The sequence below is a fragment of the Carya illinoinensis genome, chromosome 14, assembly GCF_018687715.1.
Source record: "Carya illinoinensis cultivar Pawnee chromosome 14, C.illinoinensisPawnee_v1, whole genome shotgun sequence".
In the NCBI taxonomy this organism is placed as follows: Eukaryota; Viridiplantae; Streptophyta; class Magnoliopsida; order Fagales; family Juglandaceae; genus Carya; species Carya illinoinensis.
The window spans coordinates 32,081,547-32,101,671 of NC_056765.1; the positions used below are offsets into that span (position 1 = coordinate 32,081,547).

The 20,125-nt window shown below is 37.2% G+C and overlaps 1 long non-coding RNA gene across 1 annotated transcript; it reads left to right on the forward strand.

Annotated features, from left to right (window-relative positions):
• The first annotated feature begins 1,216 nt into the window (after positions 1-1,216).
• LOC122294884 lies at positions 1,217-18,138 on the forward strand. The gene is made up of 2 exons (XR_006237785.1): positions 1,217-2,129; positions 15,529-18,138. It is a non-coding gene; the product is annotated as an uncharacterized LOC122294884 (long non-coding RNA).
• The last annotated feature ends 1,987 nt before the right edge of the window (positions 18,139-20,125 follow it).

The following is a 20,125-nucleotide window of genomic DNA, read 5'->3' on the forward strand; positions in this document are numbered from 1 at the left end:
GTTTAAGGTTGTTCTTTATCTTAGATGGGGTCTGTGTATTTTTTTTAGATGATGTTATTTGTTTTCAATTTGGGATGCTGAGGTTGATTGGTAATGGTTGTCTGTTAGCAATCATGGATGTATTTTGCAGAATATTAATTTTGATTAAGGTAGCGGGAGCTAATTTAGGAATATGAGTGATAATTCATGATTTTGGGAGATAGAGGATTTTCTACCAAAATGTGTTAAGAGTTTTCTGGTTAGTAGGTGTTGAGCCACCTTGTACTCAATGGTGTTATATTTGTGAGGACATAATTTTATGCATGTGGTGAATTATTAGAGTGTGCAGCGAAAGCCTGATATTATGAGATAATTAGGGATTCAAATTTTATGTTGATTTTGAGGAATTAGGGGTGGCTCAAAATTTTGAGAAGATGCTTGTAATTGGAGATTAATCATTTGGTTGTGCAAATTTTTTTTTATGGATGGTTAACTTTGGAAGTGGCTATTAGGTTATCCAGGTGTAGTATACAATGAGGGTTTGGAGGTTATAGCATAAGAGTCGATTGAGGTTAACTTAATTTATTGTAGGAAGATAATAATTATTGAAATTTACTGAGTGTTGTATTAAGGTTCTTGTGGAAGTAGATATTTCAGTTTACATGGCTGCCCTAGGAGTACTAGACATGATGTGCCGCCGAGGTACTAGTGCGAGTATGATGGAATCGCCTATAGGAATAGATTTGGGAGAGCATTACTCATGCTTGTATGGGAATAGTTGTTGGTATGTTTTTCTCAAGTATGCTTTGAGTTGTATCTTGTATTCTACTTTAGCATTGATCTTTGACCTCACAAATTTTGAGGAAGAAATTTTATTTTAAGGGAGGGAGGATGTGATACCCCATATTTACGTATATTTTTATTGAATGATTATTTAAATTTTTATAATTAGTGGTTCTTTTGTTTTAAATTAAATGTGATTTTCGCGGTATTATTTTATAAATTTTAAGTTGTGAAATTTATTTTAATGTGCTTTCTTGATATTAATTAATGTTTTGCATTTATATTGCTTTTTGCTTTAATTTATTTTATTGTTTGGCTTTAATTATTTTAATTTACTAATGTTGAGTTGTAGTATTTTTACTTGGTTTTTATTTATTTTTATTGTGAATTTTTCCTTTCTTAGACCTTTATTTTCAGATTGGGCCTTGTTTTAGTGGGATTTTCTTTTGTTTTTGGGCCCAACCCATTTGGTCTCCAAGCACAACCCATGCATTGAAGCCCAACCCCTTTATTTTCACCCCAACGGCGCTGTTTAGCCTCCAGCCCTTAGGGCATTTCTCCATTTTCTTTCCTTCTCTTTTTCCTTCTTCAGTGCCGCTACCTCCTTCCTTCTCTTTTCCATTCGTTTTCTTCTTCTCCTCCTGCAAGCAGACAAATTCTTCTTCTTTATATTTTTTCAGCTTCTTCTTCCTCTGTAAATCAGTGGTTGCAACTCTCTTCCTTTTCTTTCATTTTCATATTCTTTCCTCTGTTTTGTGTGCGGTACCGCTGCTCTTCTTCCCTTGCTTCTTCTTCATTTCTTCTTCTCTTTTCTTCTGTCACCTACTGTTCAGTCCTTATTGTGAGCCTCCATGCCGTCTCTCTCTATTTTTTTCCCTTGGTGTTTCCGAAAATTTTAGCTTGTGAAACCCTTGCATTTCCATTTGTTTTCCCCACAAATTGTGCCCTGTTTTAGCTCCCGAAATCATGCTCTATTCTTGGCCAAAATCGTGTGCCAAAGCTCTAGTTTCTTGCTTCTTTATTCACCTCCATTTCCACTTTTCCATCCTCAAATTGTGTGATTTTAGTTCCCTATTTTTTAGCCAACCCATGCCCCTATTTTTTATCCCAAGCTGTGGACTTTGATCTGAGTTTTGGGTGGGTTATTTCCTCTACTGTAAGCCCCATTTTCCAGCCATTATTCCCTTCATTTTTACCTCTTGTAAATCAGTTCTTTTTCCCAAAAATATCACCTAAAATCCCCTTATTTTCGAAACCCATTTTCAGTCTAAAAAATTGTGATTTTTTGAGATTTCTTTACAGGCTTGCTTTTGGCGTTAAACCAAGTGCATGGGTGCTTGAATTTCCAAATTTTCCTTTTAAGCACTGTAAGTAATTTTCTAAATACCTTTGAGATTTAAATATATTTTGCATTAACAAATATGCTGTGAAATTGATTGGTTGTGTCAGACTGACTCCGAGGAGTTAGGGGTCGGTTGGAATAGAGAACGGAGTTGTTTGTGTGATTGATTGATGTTGGAATTTGTTGGTTGTTGGATATTTTTGTGTCGTGTCATTATATCGCATAATTGCATACATGTTCATTAGCATAAATGAAAACTGGTTTTTCATGTGTAAAATGGTTCTCAGGTGCGTGTATATCACGACCTCAAGCCGAGATGGGGTATAATTTCAGTGGAGCTCTTTTGGTCACTCGCGAACATAATATATTGGTGACGTCCCCTGAGTTGTCGCTGGGCGACAACGGGATCGGACGGGATGGTTACGCTTTCGTGCTGACTCTGTGACCCCTCTATTGGCGGGGCTAGAGGATACTTGGCCACGAATGCGCCGAGCGCAGAACTGGACTTCGCTTGTTACGAAGTCACACGCATGGTCGTTACCCGTGGTGTGGCAAAGGGAGCCAGGGTGTGCAGATGATCCTTAGGGAAGATCATGGTGCATACGGATTAAAATTAGATATTAGCTTTGATAAATGGATAATGGGTCATTTTCTGGAAAAATGACGAGATTTGATGTTGAGCCATTTTCTGGAAAAATGGCGGATGTTTTTAATGAAAATGTTTTGGGCCAAAGTGAGATTTTGGCGTGCGTGGAAAATTTTTCATTTTTGGGAAATGATGATTTTCGGGTCTCATGCATAGTTCATCATGTGCATGCTTATTGTTATTGCATGAATGTCTTAGAATATTTTGATATGCTTTATTAATGTCTTAGAATGATCATTGAAGGTTTTATTTTGAGATTAGAAGCATGACATGATAGGTTTTAGTTCTACCTTATGTTGATCATCGAGCATGCATGGTTTTTAATTAAGTTATGATTAAGGCATGAAGTTTTGATTTACTTCACCTAGGGTTGATAAATGAGCATTTAGAAAACCTTGAGATTGGCATAAGAATGAAAATATATGTTTTGGGTGAATCATGAAAACATGTCTTTATAATTTAGGCTAAGAGTATCATGCTTGATTAATTGATGATTAAAGAGGATTAAGGATTTTAGCCTTGATTAAGTGTTGGAATGAACTTGCTCACCCAAGAATTTTCTTTTATCATGTCATTAAGGACTATAGTTGTGACGCCCCCAAATTCCGTTTGGGATCGAACGGACATTTGAAGCGTCGAGACATGCAACACAAGGTTACCTGCCCCCGTTCATGACATATAAGATGCAATATTCCTAACATGCATCTAACATTACGCAATATTCGCAGCAGATAATTTTTTTCTTTAGCAATACTATGCACCAAATTAAAAATATCCCAAATACTTAAAACATACTTCATATATAAAGATCCATTGAATAACTAAGATCACAGCACTAGTCCAAAATGGTTATGACCCAAAAGTACTGGAGATGCAACTCCATCGTACAAGTAGTAATTTAACTACTATATTAACATTTAACGACGCACCGTCGTTCAGTCGACTGTATCTAATTGGTCAGCTCCTGATCCTCCTTCAGGTCCTGTAACAAGATCTACCATTCGGGGGGAATGGTAGTTGGGACTACCACAGTGAGATTTGATTACAAATCTCAGCAAGTTAACAAAAACTTTCACACAGGCTAATGATGCATGGATGACAGTAAAAGCATAAATGCATAATCAAATTCATAAGTAATTAAAGCATAACTTGGCGTACAACATAGCATAATTGACATAACTTAAATTGAAACATGAACTGAACTTGACTTGACATGAACTTGATCTGAAACTTGACTTAGCATGAACTTGCTCTGAAACTTGAATTAACATGAAAAATACATACTCCACAGTTGTTGTGGCCCCATGTATTCTACACATTACAATGCAGTTAAATACATACTCCACAGTTGTTGTGGCCCCATGTATTCTACATAAACTTGACTTAACATGAAAAATACATACTCCACAGTTGTTGTAGTCCCATGTATTTTACACATCACAATGCAGTTAAATACATACTCCACAGTTGTTGTGGCCCCATGTATTCTACATAAACTTGACTTAACATGAAAAATACATACTCCACAGTTGTTGTGGCCCCATGTATTCTACGTGTAAATACATACTCCACAGTTGTTGTGGCCCCATGTATTCTACATAAACTTGACTTAACATGAAAAATACATACTCCACAGTTGTTGTGGCCCCATGTATTTTACACATCACAATGCAGTTAAATACATACTCCACAGTTGTTGTGGCCCCATGTATTCTACATATACTTGACTTAACATGAAAAATACATACTCCACAGTTGTTGTGGCCCCATGTATTCTACGTGTAAATACATACTCCACAGTTGTTGTAGCCCCATGTATTTTACACAAACTTGACTTAACATGAAAAATACATACTCCACAGTTGTTGTGGCCCCATGTATTTTACGTGTAAATACATACTCTACAGTTGTTGTGGCCCCATGTATTTTACACAAACTTAACTTGAACATACATGACCAACTTGAGATAGAAACATTTCGTAACATGGCATAACATATAACAGACAACATATTTAACATGACATACTTGTAATGTATAATAATACATGACAGAATATATTATGTAACAGATAAAAATTGATGACAGAATAAATTCTGTATAATAGACAATTACGTGATAACTTGGCATGGCATGACATATATGATAACATACATACATACATACACTGTAGTTCTTTTACTTAGCACACATACACAGTAGACTGCTAGTAAGTTAAAAGCTAACTTACCTCGATCTCCGCGTTTCTTATAAAACCTCAAGCGCAATCACGAGGAACTGTAATTAGTGATTCTAAAAGTTAGCACTAAATCACTAATAAATTGAAATATGGAAAATACTAACTTAAATAGTAAAATTTCCATTTTACTCTCTACATGTGGGAAAATGACCGTTTAACCCATAATTTAAGGATTTTGCATACTAACTCCAAAAGTTTCCAAAATTTACATTCCTCATGTAAATTTTGTCCTAAACTTAAATATCAACTCAGAAAAATTTAAAACTAATCACAACTATTAAAACTCCATAGAGCCGAAATTCTCATATGCTATTTCCATTGATTTTTGTTTCCAACTTGTTTTGATTAACCTTTTGATCTATGACTTATAAATATGTGATCTTCAAACCAAACCATCACATGGTTTAAAAAGATGTCCTAAAACATATATAAGCTTCTAATTCAAGATCACATGGTTAAAAATTAATCAAAACATAAATTTAACCAAGAACATCCACACTTTGGCTTATTTGAATATCTCTTTGCATACAATTTCATATCTTTGAAACTAACATCAAATATCTTTAAAATAATAATATAACATGTATATAAGATGCTTAGGATCCTCCAATAAAATTATCAAAGTCATTGGAATAGATTTAGACCACCAAAGAGTTAAACTTTCTCAAAACAGAAACTGTTTTTCCTCTTCCAGTTTCTAAATTTCTAAATCTAAGAAAATATTTCATCAAAACCTTTAATCATGCAAAAATTCTCAACCAATAGTCATATATACATGTTAACGATACTCCATAAAAATTTCGGACCAATATCTATCCATTAGCTTGGTCAAAAACTCCAAACTATAACATATTCTCCAATTTATCTCCCAGAATGACCTTTCTATAGTTTACATAATATTTGACTGACCAAATGATCTTCAAATGGGACAAATAAGATATCCATGTAAACTAGACTCAAAAAAGAACAACTTATATGAAGGAGACTTTATGATAAAACACTTACAAAAGCTTTGAAATGGGCGTGCAATAGAACTCCTAAAAGCTGTCAGAGAGAAAGTGTTTGATATTCTTTTAAAGGAACGTGTAAATGAAGATAAGTTCGTGGGTGATGGCTGGAGATGCTTATGGACGAGATAAGGGAGAGTTGAGTGTGGTTTTCTCCTACCTAAAATATCTATAATAGATTATCTCAAAATATTCTATCCAATAATATCTATAAAAATCAGCTCAAGATATTTTTCAAATGTGGAGTAGACTTGGAAGAGTAAGGTGGCTAAAATATTTTCATGTGTCCAAATAAAATTTCACTAACCTAATTTGGACAATACACACTATGATTTTGAAAACACTGCGCTTAGTACGTTTACCGAGGTTACTATTCACTCCAAAAATAAACGTAATAAACTTAGTACTGAAAAATCTTAAATATTCAATTAAGTCTAGTGGTGTAGACTATAATGTATTCTGACACTTCTAACTATCTCAAATAATTAAAATTGCATTTCTGGCACCATAGTGAGTGATAACACTAACTATGTTGACAGGCTAAAACCTATGCGATTAGTCGATTCATGTAAACTTACGGAGTTTTCACGAGGTTCCTAAAATCAATAGAAATTCCTTAATTGAATTTCTAGCGGGCTGTTACAATAGTGATTATTGTTAATAAATGAAAACTGAATAAGCATACATTCGAATGGATCAATAGTTGAAAACACACTCAAGCATCAACTAGGTGCATGCCACAGGTTGGGTGTATTTGAGCTAGTTCCACTTTGAATTTTACAATTTTAAAGGTATAGATGGTTTTAGAATATGAAAAATATGAGATCCATGAAATTTGGTTAAATTTGAGGTTTATTCGCAAATAGTGAAAATTTTAGGGCCTTAGTGGCAATTTTTTAGAGTTTATAGTTAGTTTTGCAAATACCCATTTTCAAGGCTTTTGATTATGAAAATCTTCCCATAGTACCTAACCTAGTACGAATTTGATTTCAGTTGCTATGACCTTTCAAACTCAGGAAGTTTATAAGTTGACCTCTAACTACCTTGATAAGTCATTTATTATTTATTGATAAATGTTATATTCATGTTATAATTGTCATTTTTAGCATAAAATATCATGTGAAAAAGCAGTGGTTCTACACAACACTACACCTAGAGGGGGGGTGAATAGGTGTAATCTAATTTTTATGGCCTTTTGAAAATTAATCAAACAAGCAGATAATAAATGAAACAAATAACACAAATAATCAACACATGATTTTGTTCACGGAGTGGAAACTCATTTGAAGAACCTCTTCAAAATCTAAAACCACTCCGGGTGTAAGACACCACCTCAAATCCACTATAGAAACTTTAGTTTGTTACAACCAATTTAGAACACTCACAAAACCTTTGTAGTAGCTAAACTTGGCTTGCAACACCACGAGTGACCCACTCGATCTCTACACGCATGTAGTGTCGGAACTCCGACCTTCCTATAGCTTCCCACGAGAACCTCTCGATCTCTGCATCAACGGCAGCTCCGGACTCTTCCGGCCAACAGCAATGTCCACTTCAATGGACTCAAATAAGAGTTGATTTTGAATGTGTTATGATGGAGTAATATTTTTCCAAGAGAGAATCAACCAAATGGGGGAGAGGTTGCTCTAAGAAGTTCTTGGAGGCCCTTAGGGTTTTTGCTCTGATTCTCCACGCATAGAACAGAAGCTAACATGTTCTATTTATAGTTCCCATCAAATGAGGCGTTCAAAACCCTACATTGTAAGTGATCTGGAACATTGGCTCGAGCAAAGGGTCGAGCGAAGGTCGAGCGCCGAAATCTACCTGAGTTCGCTCGAGCGCCATGTCGAGCGAGTATCGAGCGGTCGACTCTGCCTGAGTTCGCTCGAGCTCAGTGTCGAGCGAGGGTCGAGCGACACACTCTGCCTGGGTTCGCTTGAGCTCAGTGTCGAGCGAGGGTCGAGCGGTTGAATCTGCCTGAGTTCGCTCGAGCCGTATGTCGAGCGATGGTCGAGCGGTTGAATCTGCCTGAGTTCGCTCGAGCCGTATGTCGAGCGAGGGTCGAGCGGTTGAATCTGCCTGAGTTCGCTCGAGCGCTCTGTCGAGCGAGGGTCGAGCGAAGTCGCTTCTTTTGACCAATAATGAGCACACTTCAAGCCCACTTCAATCCTTCCGCAACAACACTTGTTACAACACTATTTTACACAGGTTTTCACAAGAATATGCCAACACGCTCATTTTTCCCTCAACAATCTCCCCCTTTGGCATTTCTGTGACAAAACCTCTAACCTATACATATGATCTAATCCTAGCACACCCAATTAGATCCATATTCTTGAACATGTTGAAAATTTTCTGCACACGCTTAGCAAACGGTTAAACATACCCATTCACATATGCACAAAAACGTATTTGCAATTCTCAAATCATAATTAGAAAAGAAATACTTTATTAAGCAACAAATCAGGAGTTCAAGAAACATTTGTCAAACAATCAGCAGCTAACAAGAAATATAAGTCAACAGAAATAACCAAAAGCTGCTGTTCCCCCAAAACAAAAAAAAAATGTGTTAGTACAAGTAACACTCCCCCTGAGTTAATACTGTACTACTCCCCCTCAACAATATCTCCCCCTCAACAATCAATCTCCCCCTTTTTGTCACAAGAAGCCAAGGGTCTCAATCATCACCATCGACATCCTCATCATCCTCATTGAGCTGCCTCTCGATGTCATTGAAGCGTTGAGTCACAAGTTGTTGCAGGTTGTCAACTTTCACCTCAAGACGGTCGAACCGGGCGTCAAGGCGAGCTAGATACTCAAGTACCTGCTGAAGACCGGGCTCCGACGAACCGGGGGCTGAGGAAGATGGCTGAGAGCTGGATGGGGTCGAGGTAGACGGCTGAGAACTAGATGGTCGAGAGCTCGAAGGCTGAGAGGAGGAAGCGGGAGGGTGCTCAACACGGATAGGCTGTGGAGTTGTGTGAGCACGACTCAGCTGAACCGTCCTACGACCAATAGGAGCCTTAAGAGCAATTCTAGGCTCCTGAGGATGGAAAGCAACAGATTGGGAGAGAGCTATTCGGGTGATCAAACACGGTAAGGGCAAACCAGTCCGTGTTTTGGAGGACCGATACGCCTCAACAATAACCCGACACAAAAGACTTCCTAGATCAATGGAGACACCATTGATCAAGGCATACAGCAGACGGGCACGGTCAAGACCCACATCACTATTATGACCAGTAGGATCTAAGTTCGTAAGAACAATCCTACTAAGAATGAGGTGATCGGGGGTAAAACGAGCAGTTGAAATAGGGGTTGTCCCTTCCCAACTACTAGGTCGGCCACAAAGACAAGTAGCAATGACTTGTGGACTTGGAGGAGATGTCCGTGAGTAGGGAAACTCAGGATAGAGCTCACGAGGGGCATTTAGCAGAGTCGCTATCATGCCCACGCAACAATGCCAACTAACAATGCAAGACTCGGTGCATGCCCGATGTCACTCCTCATTTTTCAAAACAATAACAAATGCCTAGGTCAAAGTGTGCCATATGCATGCTAATGCCTACTCATGTGAAAGACCAACATGCATGCTAATGCCAACCACATTCATGACATATATGCAATGACAACTCAAGCCATTTACAAGCTAATGCCAACCCATGTGCATGACTCATGTTAAACGATGCCAAACCTCATGCATGACCCATGTGCAAACCAATGCCAATTCTAAACCAAAACACCTTCAAAACATAATGCAATCCTAGTTAAACGATGTCTCAAACCTAGGATAGACATGAAATAGATATGGGAGCAATGCTATGCCAATGCATGATGAAAAACCAAAAACACACTTCATTGAGACATTTTATCGAACACTTGGAGTGCATCCAAGTGAGAAACTCGGGTATAGACCCATGGGAGTTTCAAAAACCTCCTAAATACAACCAATCCCAACAATGGCTATACAATAGCCTCAATAAAACAAGATAAAAGAAAAACAATCGAAGAAAGACTCTCAAACACCCAATCCGAAACCCAAATGCATAACAACACACGGAAAACCCTAAAATAAAAGCATCAAATCACGAAAATACAAGAGAGAAAAGGATTTACCTTGGTTTGAGGATGATTTCGGGAGGAAAACACTTGTTTAAACGAAGAAATTTGAGAAAAGGAGGAAGAAAATCGCACGGGAGGGAGAAAGATGCCACTGTGCTCGAGCGGCTCGAGCGGCGCTGGGTTTTTATACCAGGCGTTCGCTCGAGCGAACTTAAAACCCTCGAGCGGCTGTCGAGCGGTTTTCGCTCGAGCGGGGTAGAGCGAGTGTCGAGCGAGACCTCCAGAAAAACACATTTTGCCCAGTTTTGAGGCACACAACACTCACATGACTTGGACAAATACTGGGAATGTCAATTTTCACACCAAGAGTACATATCAAATGTAGAGAAGCATCATATTCCCATACAACACGCAGTTTAAAACAAAGTATCACAAGTAATATAGACGTGCGTGTTTAAAACGGTCCTTGCTCAATCAAGAAATGTCAACCGTAAGGCGTGAGTGGGGTTGGGCTGAACATGAAACCATAGGTGCTTGGGAAGCTCATTCAAGACACAGAAAGTCAAACCTAATGCTGCTAGGACCTGAATCTTTCTGTTTAAATACTTGTCTCAGTATGTTCAAGAAAACAGAAAACTTATTCTGTTTTTCACCCTCCCTTTTCTTTTCCCTTTTTTTTTTTTTTTTTTTTTTTTTTTTTTTATTTCAACTTCACTTTTTCTTTTCCTTTTGAGATACATATTTTTGCACAAATGAACCATGATGAGGTCATCTAGCCCGTGGTCAATTCTGTATGAAGATAGAGCTTCCTACCACTTTTGATTGCCTCCCCAATAAACTCACAAGTGGTGAAATGTCAATTGACCGAGTTTGGAGTGAAGTGTGTGATGCCAGTCACAGATTACACGAGATACTCATGTTCCAAATCTTTGTAAAATATAGAAATATGATACAAATCTCAAAAGACACATGCACTTAGATTTTAGAATTAACAACCCCACTATCATATAGCCCAATCATGAAGTGCATGTAGGGGCAGCAAACAACGATAAATAAACTAGACAACAACAAACAAGAAAAATAAACAACAACAAAATAAAACAAAAATGCATGTAATGTATGTAATGCATGCCTGTCAGTCTACAGCACCAAAACCATGTGTGACTCGCGTCTTTCCCTTTTGGATGATCCACCTTGGTATCCATTTCTTTGAGAAAGGCTTTTCAATTTTCTTGGTGTGCCTCTTAAGCTCAAAACAGTTTGGTCGGATGTGACCAATCTTACCACAATGATGACACACGGGGCTTGCTTTGTGAGCTCTTTGTCTCAAGAAGGTTGAGACATTCTTAGAGTCATTCATGTAATTCTTACCCCTTCCAGAAGGATAAGCAGTTCTACTATTAACAAATGCAGGAGCATGCACAAAATGACTCATTAATTTAAAACAGTTTGGTCTAATATGGCCTAGCTTCCCACAATGATGACATATGGGGCTCATGTTGCGAGCTCCTTGTCTTTTGGGAGGAGGAACAGACTTTTGCACTTGCACAGGCTTCTTGCCCTTTTCAGATGGATGAGCCTTCTTTTTCTCAGTCATTTCAGGAACAAACACTGTGGTTCTCACATTTTTACCGAAAGCTTTTGAGCTTGAAGGAGCATCAGGATTCTCTTCAAAATAGCCTAAACCACTTTTATCACTAGATGACTTTCCTAAACCTAGGATTTTGTCAAGCTGGTTTGTCCCAATGGAGAATTTTTGCAACTTAGTATTTAACAAAGTTAGCTCATTTTCATGAGTTGTCACTTTATCTTCCAAAGTCACATTTCTCTTTTGCAACTCATCCGTTAGACCAATGGCTTCTCTCAGTTTGCTCTGAAGCCCTTCATTTTCTCTTTTGCATAAATCTATTTCCTCAATATGTGCTTTATTGAGTTTCCTCAATTTCACACATTCCTTGTACAACTTCTCATAGATTTCCTGCAAGTCATCTTCATCCCCGGATTCATTTTCAGAAACACTCTCAATTTCAACCACAGATTCACTGTTATGACTTTTTCCTGCAACAGAGGAAGTGAAAGCCATGTAGTTGAAATTTTTCTTCCTGGGAGAACTCTCTTGTGAGTCACTTGACTCAGACTCACTATCAGTCAAGGAAGCAGCATTCGCTTTCTCTTTGGCCCTTTTGTAATTTGCACACTCAAGTCGAATGTGACCAAAACCATGACATTCATGGCACTGAATATTGTCATTGACAGCTCTAGTTTCTCTCTTATACCTCCCTTCTCGGTTTTCTGAACTAGAACCTCCATTGATACCCTTGAACCTTCTCTTTTCTTGTCTTGGGTTTTTCTGGGCAAACATCTTCCTGAATTTTTTAGCATAAAATGCTATCTCCTTGTCACTCATGGCAAGTTCGTCAGAAGATTCACCAGACTCTTCTCTAATAGCTTTGAGGGCTATGGACTTGTTTTTCTTATCCATAGGAAGAGTATGTTCATAGGTTTGTAAGGAACCCACCAACTCTTCAACTCTCATGTTGTCCAAGTCTTTGCTTTCTTCTATAGCAGTGACTTTGGGACGAAACCTCTCAGGAAGAGATCTAAGGACTTTTCTCACAATTCTGTCCTCAGGAATTCTATCCCCTAAATTAAAATGAGAATTGACAATATCATTAAGTTTGCTATAGAAGACATCAAAAGTTTCATCATCCTTCATCCTAAGTTCTTCAAAGTTGGTGGTCAGCATTTGAAGTTTAGAATTTTTTACAGCCTTGGTACCTTCATGGGTAACCTCAAGAATGTCCCATGCCTCTTTGCAATTTTCACACATGGAGATTCTTTTGAACTCCTCCTGGGACACGGCCATGAATATCGCATTTAGGCCTTTGCTATTCCAACTACACTCGTTGACTTCATCCCTAGAGTAATTTTCCACACCCTTGGGGGTTTCGACTCCCTCAATGAATACAACCGGTTGTTTCCATCCCTTTGTTACAGAGGTCCACACTCGTTCATCCACAGACTTAAGGAAAGCTCTCATTCGAACCTTCCAATACGCATAGTTACTTCCATCAAAAAATGGTGGAGATGTGAGTGATTGAGACCTATCCATATAAACCACTACAGCAGGATCACACTCAGGAACTAAATCCTAGCGGAGTGAACCCGCTCTGATACCAATTGAAAAAGCAGTGGTTCTACACAACACTACACCTAGAGGGGGGGTGAATAGGTGTAATCTAATTTTTATGGCCTTTTGAAAATTAATCAAACAAGCAGATAATAAATGAAACAAATAACACAAATAATCAACACATGATTTTGTTCACGGAGTGGAAACTCATTTGAAGAACCTCTTCAAAATCTAAAACCACTCCGGGTGTAAGACACCACCTCAAATCCACTATAGAAACTTTAGTTTGTTACAACCAATTTAGAACACTCACAAAACCTTTGTAGTAGCTAAACTTGGCTTGCAACACCACGAGTGACCCACTCGATCTCTACACGCATGTAGTGTCGGAACTCCGACCTTCCTATAGCTTCCCACGAGAACCTCTTGATCTCTGCATCAACGGCAGCTCCGGACTCTTCCGGCCAACAGCAATGTCCACTTCAATGGACTCAAATAAGAGTTGATTTTGAATGTGTTATGATGGAGTAATATTTTTCCAAGAGAGAATCAACCAAATGGGGGAGAGGTTGCTCTAAGAAGTTCTTGGAGGCCCTTAGGGTTTTTGCTCTGATTCTCCACGCATAGAACAGAAGCTAACATGTTCTATTTATAGTTCCCATCAAATGAGGCGTTCAAAACCCTACATTGTAAGTGATCTGGAACATTGGCTCGAGCAAAGGGTCGAGCGAAGGTCGAGCGCCGAAATCTACCTGAGTTCGCTCGAGCGCCATGTCGAGCGAGTATCGAGCGGTCGACTCTGCCTGAGTTCGCTCGAGCTCAGTGTCGAGCGAGGGTCGAGCGACACACTCTGCCTGGGTTCGCTTGAGCTCAGTGTCGAGCGAGGGTCGAGCGGTTGAATCTGCCTGAGTTCGCTCGAGCCGTATGTCGAGCGATGGTCGAGCGGTTGAATCTGCCTGAGTTCGCTCGAGCCGTATGTCGAGCGAGGGTCGAGCGGTTGAATCTGCCTGAGTTCGCTCGAGCGCTCTGTCGAGCGAGGGTCGAGCGAAGTCGCTTCTTTTGACCAATAATGAGCACACTTCAAGCCCACTTCAATCCTTCCGCAACAACACTTGTTACAACACTATTTTACACAGGTTTTCACAAGAATATGCCAACACGCTCATTTTTCCCTCAACATCATGTTATATGTTACATTGAGTACATACATACAGGACATGTAATATTTTCACCATTTTTAGCATATTCATATAAATGTCATTTTGCACGAAAGTTTACTACACACGCACATGTCATGAACTACATTTTTCGAACATAGCATGAAAAATAATTTTTGTCATGACCCCAAAGGTTAGGATGAGAAATTATTCTAATGAAACTCCTTTGTTCACTCTGGAATGTTTAAAATTGAGTGGTAACCCCAGGGTTAATGAAGAACAGTCAACTGGGTTCGAATGGGTTCTTTTTAAAAAACGCCGGAGCGAAGTCAAATATTATGATAACTAAGGCTGGTGGGTGTACATGTTATGTTGCCAATGCATTAAGAACGAGTTTGCAGACAAAGTAGTTTCAACATGAGTTGTAATATGGTCACCAGTAGGTACTCATAGTGCATATGGGAAACTGTAACGATACCGCACATTATGATGTTGTGATTAAGTGTGAATTGCTAATAATGATGAAACGTTATAATATTTTTGTCAATGGAAGTGAAAATTGTTCTCTATAAGAAAATGTGTCTCAATTTTTCTGAAAATGTTGAAGAATCTAAATGGGAGACATACAATGATTCTTTTTCTGCATTACATGCATTACATATTTATCATTCTTCATGCATTATTTATCATTGTGCACGTTGATTGTTTGACTTACTGAGATTTCAAGTAAATCTCACCTATTATGGACCCACTATCTCGGAATGATAGAAGTTGTGTCAGGACTCGATAAGGGTAGACTGGATGGACCGGGGTATCCAACTAATTGAGGAGGAGTCAGACCTCAATAAAAGGCTAGATCTCATCTCAATGTTTATAGTAATAGCCCTTCATGATCTAGAATGCATGAAGTAGTTGATATAGCTTTAGAGACTTTTTATGATAATTAGTTATACTAAGATTCTGCTACTATTTTCTTTGAATTTATGATGATTATGAATGAATTGGGATGTTTTTAACTATTCTGGTAGAAGTTTTATTTTTTCAAACTTAAGTCGTTGCAAATAGTGCATTTTGCTAGTTGCACTAATAGGATGCATTGCATGTTAACTGTTATGTACAAGGGTATGTAACCTTGTGTTACATATTTCGACGTTCTAAGTCTTCATTCCATCCCAAACATAGGTTGGGGGTGTCACACAGAGTATGCATAACGTGATATCACTAATCCCCTGATCGATGTTTGTGGGTTGAGGAAATAAGGACTTGGTGGCGATAATTTCGCACCAAGCAAAGTGTCAGCGTCCACGAGTTGTAATCACTCCCACGACCAGCATCTACCACATTCAACCTCAAAAGACTCGGTTGGAGCTTTCAACACTGACTTTGTGTAAATATCTCTACCAAATCTCTTATCTCCCCTGTTTGATTATATCGGTAAAATAAATGTGGGTCTTTCATAGTAAATCTGTGTAGAATGGTTTCAATAACCGTTTGGCATTTCACAATTTCTTCCTTAATCATCGTCATCATGTATAGCCACCTATTATCTCATTTGATTTTAGGGAGACCCCATTAAAGTAGTAGTCGAGGATTTAAATGGTTATACAGTCTATATAAGGAATGGGTCTGACAATCTTGCTTCTGCTAATATACGAATGACAGGTAAGAAATTTCCATCAAGTAAGGTGTGTGTATATATATTAATTGGAGGATAGATTTAACATTCTCTCAATGCAATTTCCTTAGTATAGGCATCCTCATTTAAATAATCAGTTATCTTGGACTAGAAAAAGCAGTACTGTGTATTCTTCAAAGCAGTTGTGTGGGTGGGTGCACAGATTAATATTGTTAGTTCATTCTTGTGTATTGTTAAATTTTCTCTTCCATGTATGCTCAGATGGTGATTTATGAACTCACACGCACTTATGCTTGCTTATATGTGTGGAAAATGGTCTTAAGTTCTAAATCCAAAACATGAGGCACCTACTTCATTCTTCCAATACAATCATTTCCATTTACCTTCACTTCAATCAAGTTATCTTCAGCTTAAATGTACTTATAAAAATAAAATAAAATCTTTAGCTTACATGTATTCTGTGTTCTTTAAACAGCAACACCATACCAGATTTAACATAGGTGAACATCTAATTGAGTATTGAAGTCCAATGAAAGTAAACTCAAGTTTGGGATAGAGGATTATTCACAATTGTTTAGATTATGATTGTGTATGCCTGGCTGATCTATTCCTCTTTATATGTCAAAATTCTTTTTTGAACTTTGAAAATGGTAATTGTGTTATGTATCGATTTTTTTTTCTCATAAAAGAAATGTATCCTATTATTTTTGCCTGTTAGTATGCTCTGTTTGGCCATTGAGAAATAGTCTGATTTCATGAAAACATTATGCTTTGATATTTTTTGTGTTATTTTTGCCTAGAGTAGAAAATTGGTATGTGAAACAGAATCAAAGACTCCGTAAAATGTTATTTTTATGTGCTGTTATTTGCTTCCAAAATGTGTAATAATTGAAATAAAAGTAAAAATTGATTAAGAAACAGAAAGATATAAGAATAGCAAACGTATGAAAAAAAACTCATGCAAATTTATTATTAAAAAAAAAAAACTAGAAGACTTCTTTTATCAGTAAGAAGTGGAAGACTTTTGAGTCTTGCAAAATATATATAAATGAATCTTCACATTTCCACGACCAAATACCCTTTTTTTTTAACTCCTGAGTTCAATTTTTTAATCTTATATAGGTATGATTTTTAAGATTTTTTTTTAGCTATATATATTCATTTTAATATTTTGGAGGTAAAATTTTTGGACTTGAGAAAAACATTGGGAAACTTTTTTTTTTTCATACTTTTACAAAGCCTCAATTTTCATATTTTTCAAAAATATCTAGAAGTTTTCATATTTGTTGGGATCAAATATATTTTCTCCCAAATAAGTTATTTGAATTTAAATAATATTTTCAAATTTTCAAGGGATGCTAGGGGGACCATGGACAGATTTGGTCTCAACATAGTTCTACCAATGCATAGTCCCAATGTGGGGCTGGGGTGTTACATTGCTAGCTACATGGTTGAGCCTAATGTTCCTTTAGTGGTTTCATTGGTTTATTTTACTATTTTGAATTCCATTGTCTTGGTAAATTGTGTAAATTCCATGGACATAATATTTACCCCTATAAAAAAAAAAAAATTAGTTTAACAAATAAGGATATTAAGCTCTATTGGATAAAAGAGCTGCTTCATAGGAGTGATGAGACTTGATGCCTACACTACCAGTAGTGCATGTAGTGTGTGTATATATTGTAACTGCCCTCCACTCCCCTTATCATTTGATCCAATTAGAGATCAAGTTCGATGTATAATCTTTAACATCATAAACATCATGATCACCATCAGTGTCATTAATATTACTATGTTAGTGTTAGTATTGTTATACTTGACTAGATTTACTTTGACAAAAACATTCTTATTGGTTATGCAGATGCAAATTCTGTTGTTCCATGAGGAGTTAAATTATTGGAGTTATTTGCAGTTTGTGTGGATATGAGGCAAGTTCCATTAACTTAGATGAAGTTTGGATTGGTCATGGTTGTGGTCATTGACTCTATATGCTTGTAGTTAAAATCTTACTTTACATAATTATTGCAAGAGGAGCTTCATTTTGTATATCATATGGTGCTCTTGGGTAGGGTGTGCAGACCATCATATAGAATTGTCTTGCAACAATTACACTGAAAGAATTTAAACATTTGGTGCTCAACCAAGGAGTCAACAAATGACCTTGAAAATTTTATTTCCATTAATCTATTGCAAATCAGCAGAATTACTCAATGTAAGTTTCCTACTTAATTCTCCCGTCTTTCAAAACCATAATCGAAGTAGAACGATTCTCCCATTTTAGACCTTCCTTTCAAATCCAAATACCTTAGTCATTTCTATATCGGTGGCTTTATTATCACCCAATATTGTTTTAACTAGTCTAAAGACAACCTATACAGGGACTAACATTAGCAGTTTTAACCCAAAACAAAAAGTAAATCTAACCTAAAATTATATTCAATAAACTTTTCGCCTCTACCTACCCACAAACCTCAATACAAAACATATTTCAAATTTATTTTTTTTAAATTTGCAAAACAATTTATCAAATCCCAGTAAACAATGCAACTTAAAAAATTAATACAATCAAAGAACGAGGCTCAAAATCTCTCTTAACCAAGAGTAATTCTACATACTAAGCCAAAGTCCCCGTCAACATGAAGAAAATTAAAAGGTTTAGCATTGTACTTTCAAATCCCCCACTTATGCCCATTAGCATCAATCTTTGGTATCCTACCGGAATATGCTGGGGCAATAAAGGTTACAATGACTTTGACACAAGTAAGAAAAAGTTGGTTTGCTTTGTTATCATCAAAAGACATCCTACAAATATTAGAGATCACTACTTAAACATAGGATGTGAATTCAACAAATATATATACAAAGTTCAAAACAGGATCATGTTTTAGACAAAAATACTAAAAAACGAAATAAAGTTCTGAGAGTGTTTGGATTTTCATCAATAATTCAAAATGATGAAAAAATAACGATTATCCCCTTACAAGAAACAATATATGATATTAGTAATAATCGGTATATATTAGAGAAGCGATTTTCTAAGTCAAAACTTGATTTCAACTAGGAGACTAATATCATTTTGTTAAAATTGGCTAATCATTGCACACCCAATCTCACCGACCTAACAACCTTTTTTGAGACCACATCAGGTATGATACCACTCCATTTCAATGCTTTCTAGCCTTCTCCATTTGTTTGCCTATGTGAAAGTAGTTTCTTGATAATCCATTCATGCCCTTTTGGTGGAATTTGCAGTTTTTGGGCTTTTAACCCTTATTAACTTCTACTATTTCCCGACATGCATTAGATGGATAAGGTTTGGATGCATATCAAAAATAGATTGTGTCATATTCTGTATTTACGTGTATTTTAATTAAAGAATTATTTTATTTATTAAGATTATGGGTTTTCTTGTTTTAAATTTTAGATGACTTACGTGGTATTAATTTACGATTTCTAACTGTAAAATTTAATTCGATGTATTTTATTTTTATTAATTATTGTTCATTATTTAAAATGCTCTTTATTTTAAATTAGTTTATTGTTGGATTTTATTATTTTATTTTACTTAGTCACTACATTTAAATTATTTTATTTAAATTGCCGTTTTGAAATCCTTTTCATTGGATCAGTTTTGAGACACCGAGTTGAAAAGACTAACCTCATTTCTTTCCCTTCATTTTCTTATTCCCCTTTTTTCTTTTTTTCCTTCTCTCTTTTTTCTTCTTTCTTTTTCCTCCCATGCTCCCTTCTTGTGCACGACCCCTCCTCCCCTTCTCACCCTCGTGCTTCAATCTCTTCCTCCCAGCCTCGTCGTGCGTCGCCGTTCTTCCTCACTACCCAACTGATCCTCTTCCCCTCATGTTGGCAACCAACCCCCTCCATTTCCAGCCCCAAATGTGCTACCATTCTTCCCCATGCCCTGCTTTAATGCTGCGGCTTCCTTAAGCTCCAATGCTTCCATGGCTCCTCTGTTCACCGCCATCTCTTCACCTCACCACCGGTGACCCTTCAGCTACCTAACCCACCCATCCTTAGCCTCGATCTGTTCCCCTCGAAGCCTCCCTATCTCCCACTCCGATTTGTTTCTTTTGGCCTCCAACCGCAGCTCATGCCGCCACCCATGGCCACCAACCACCACCTTTA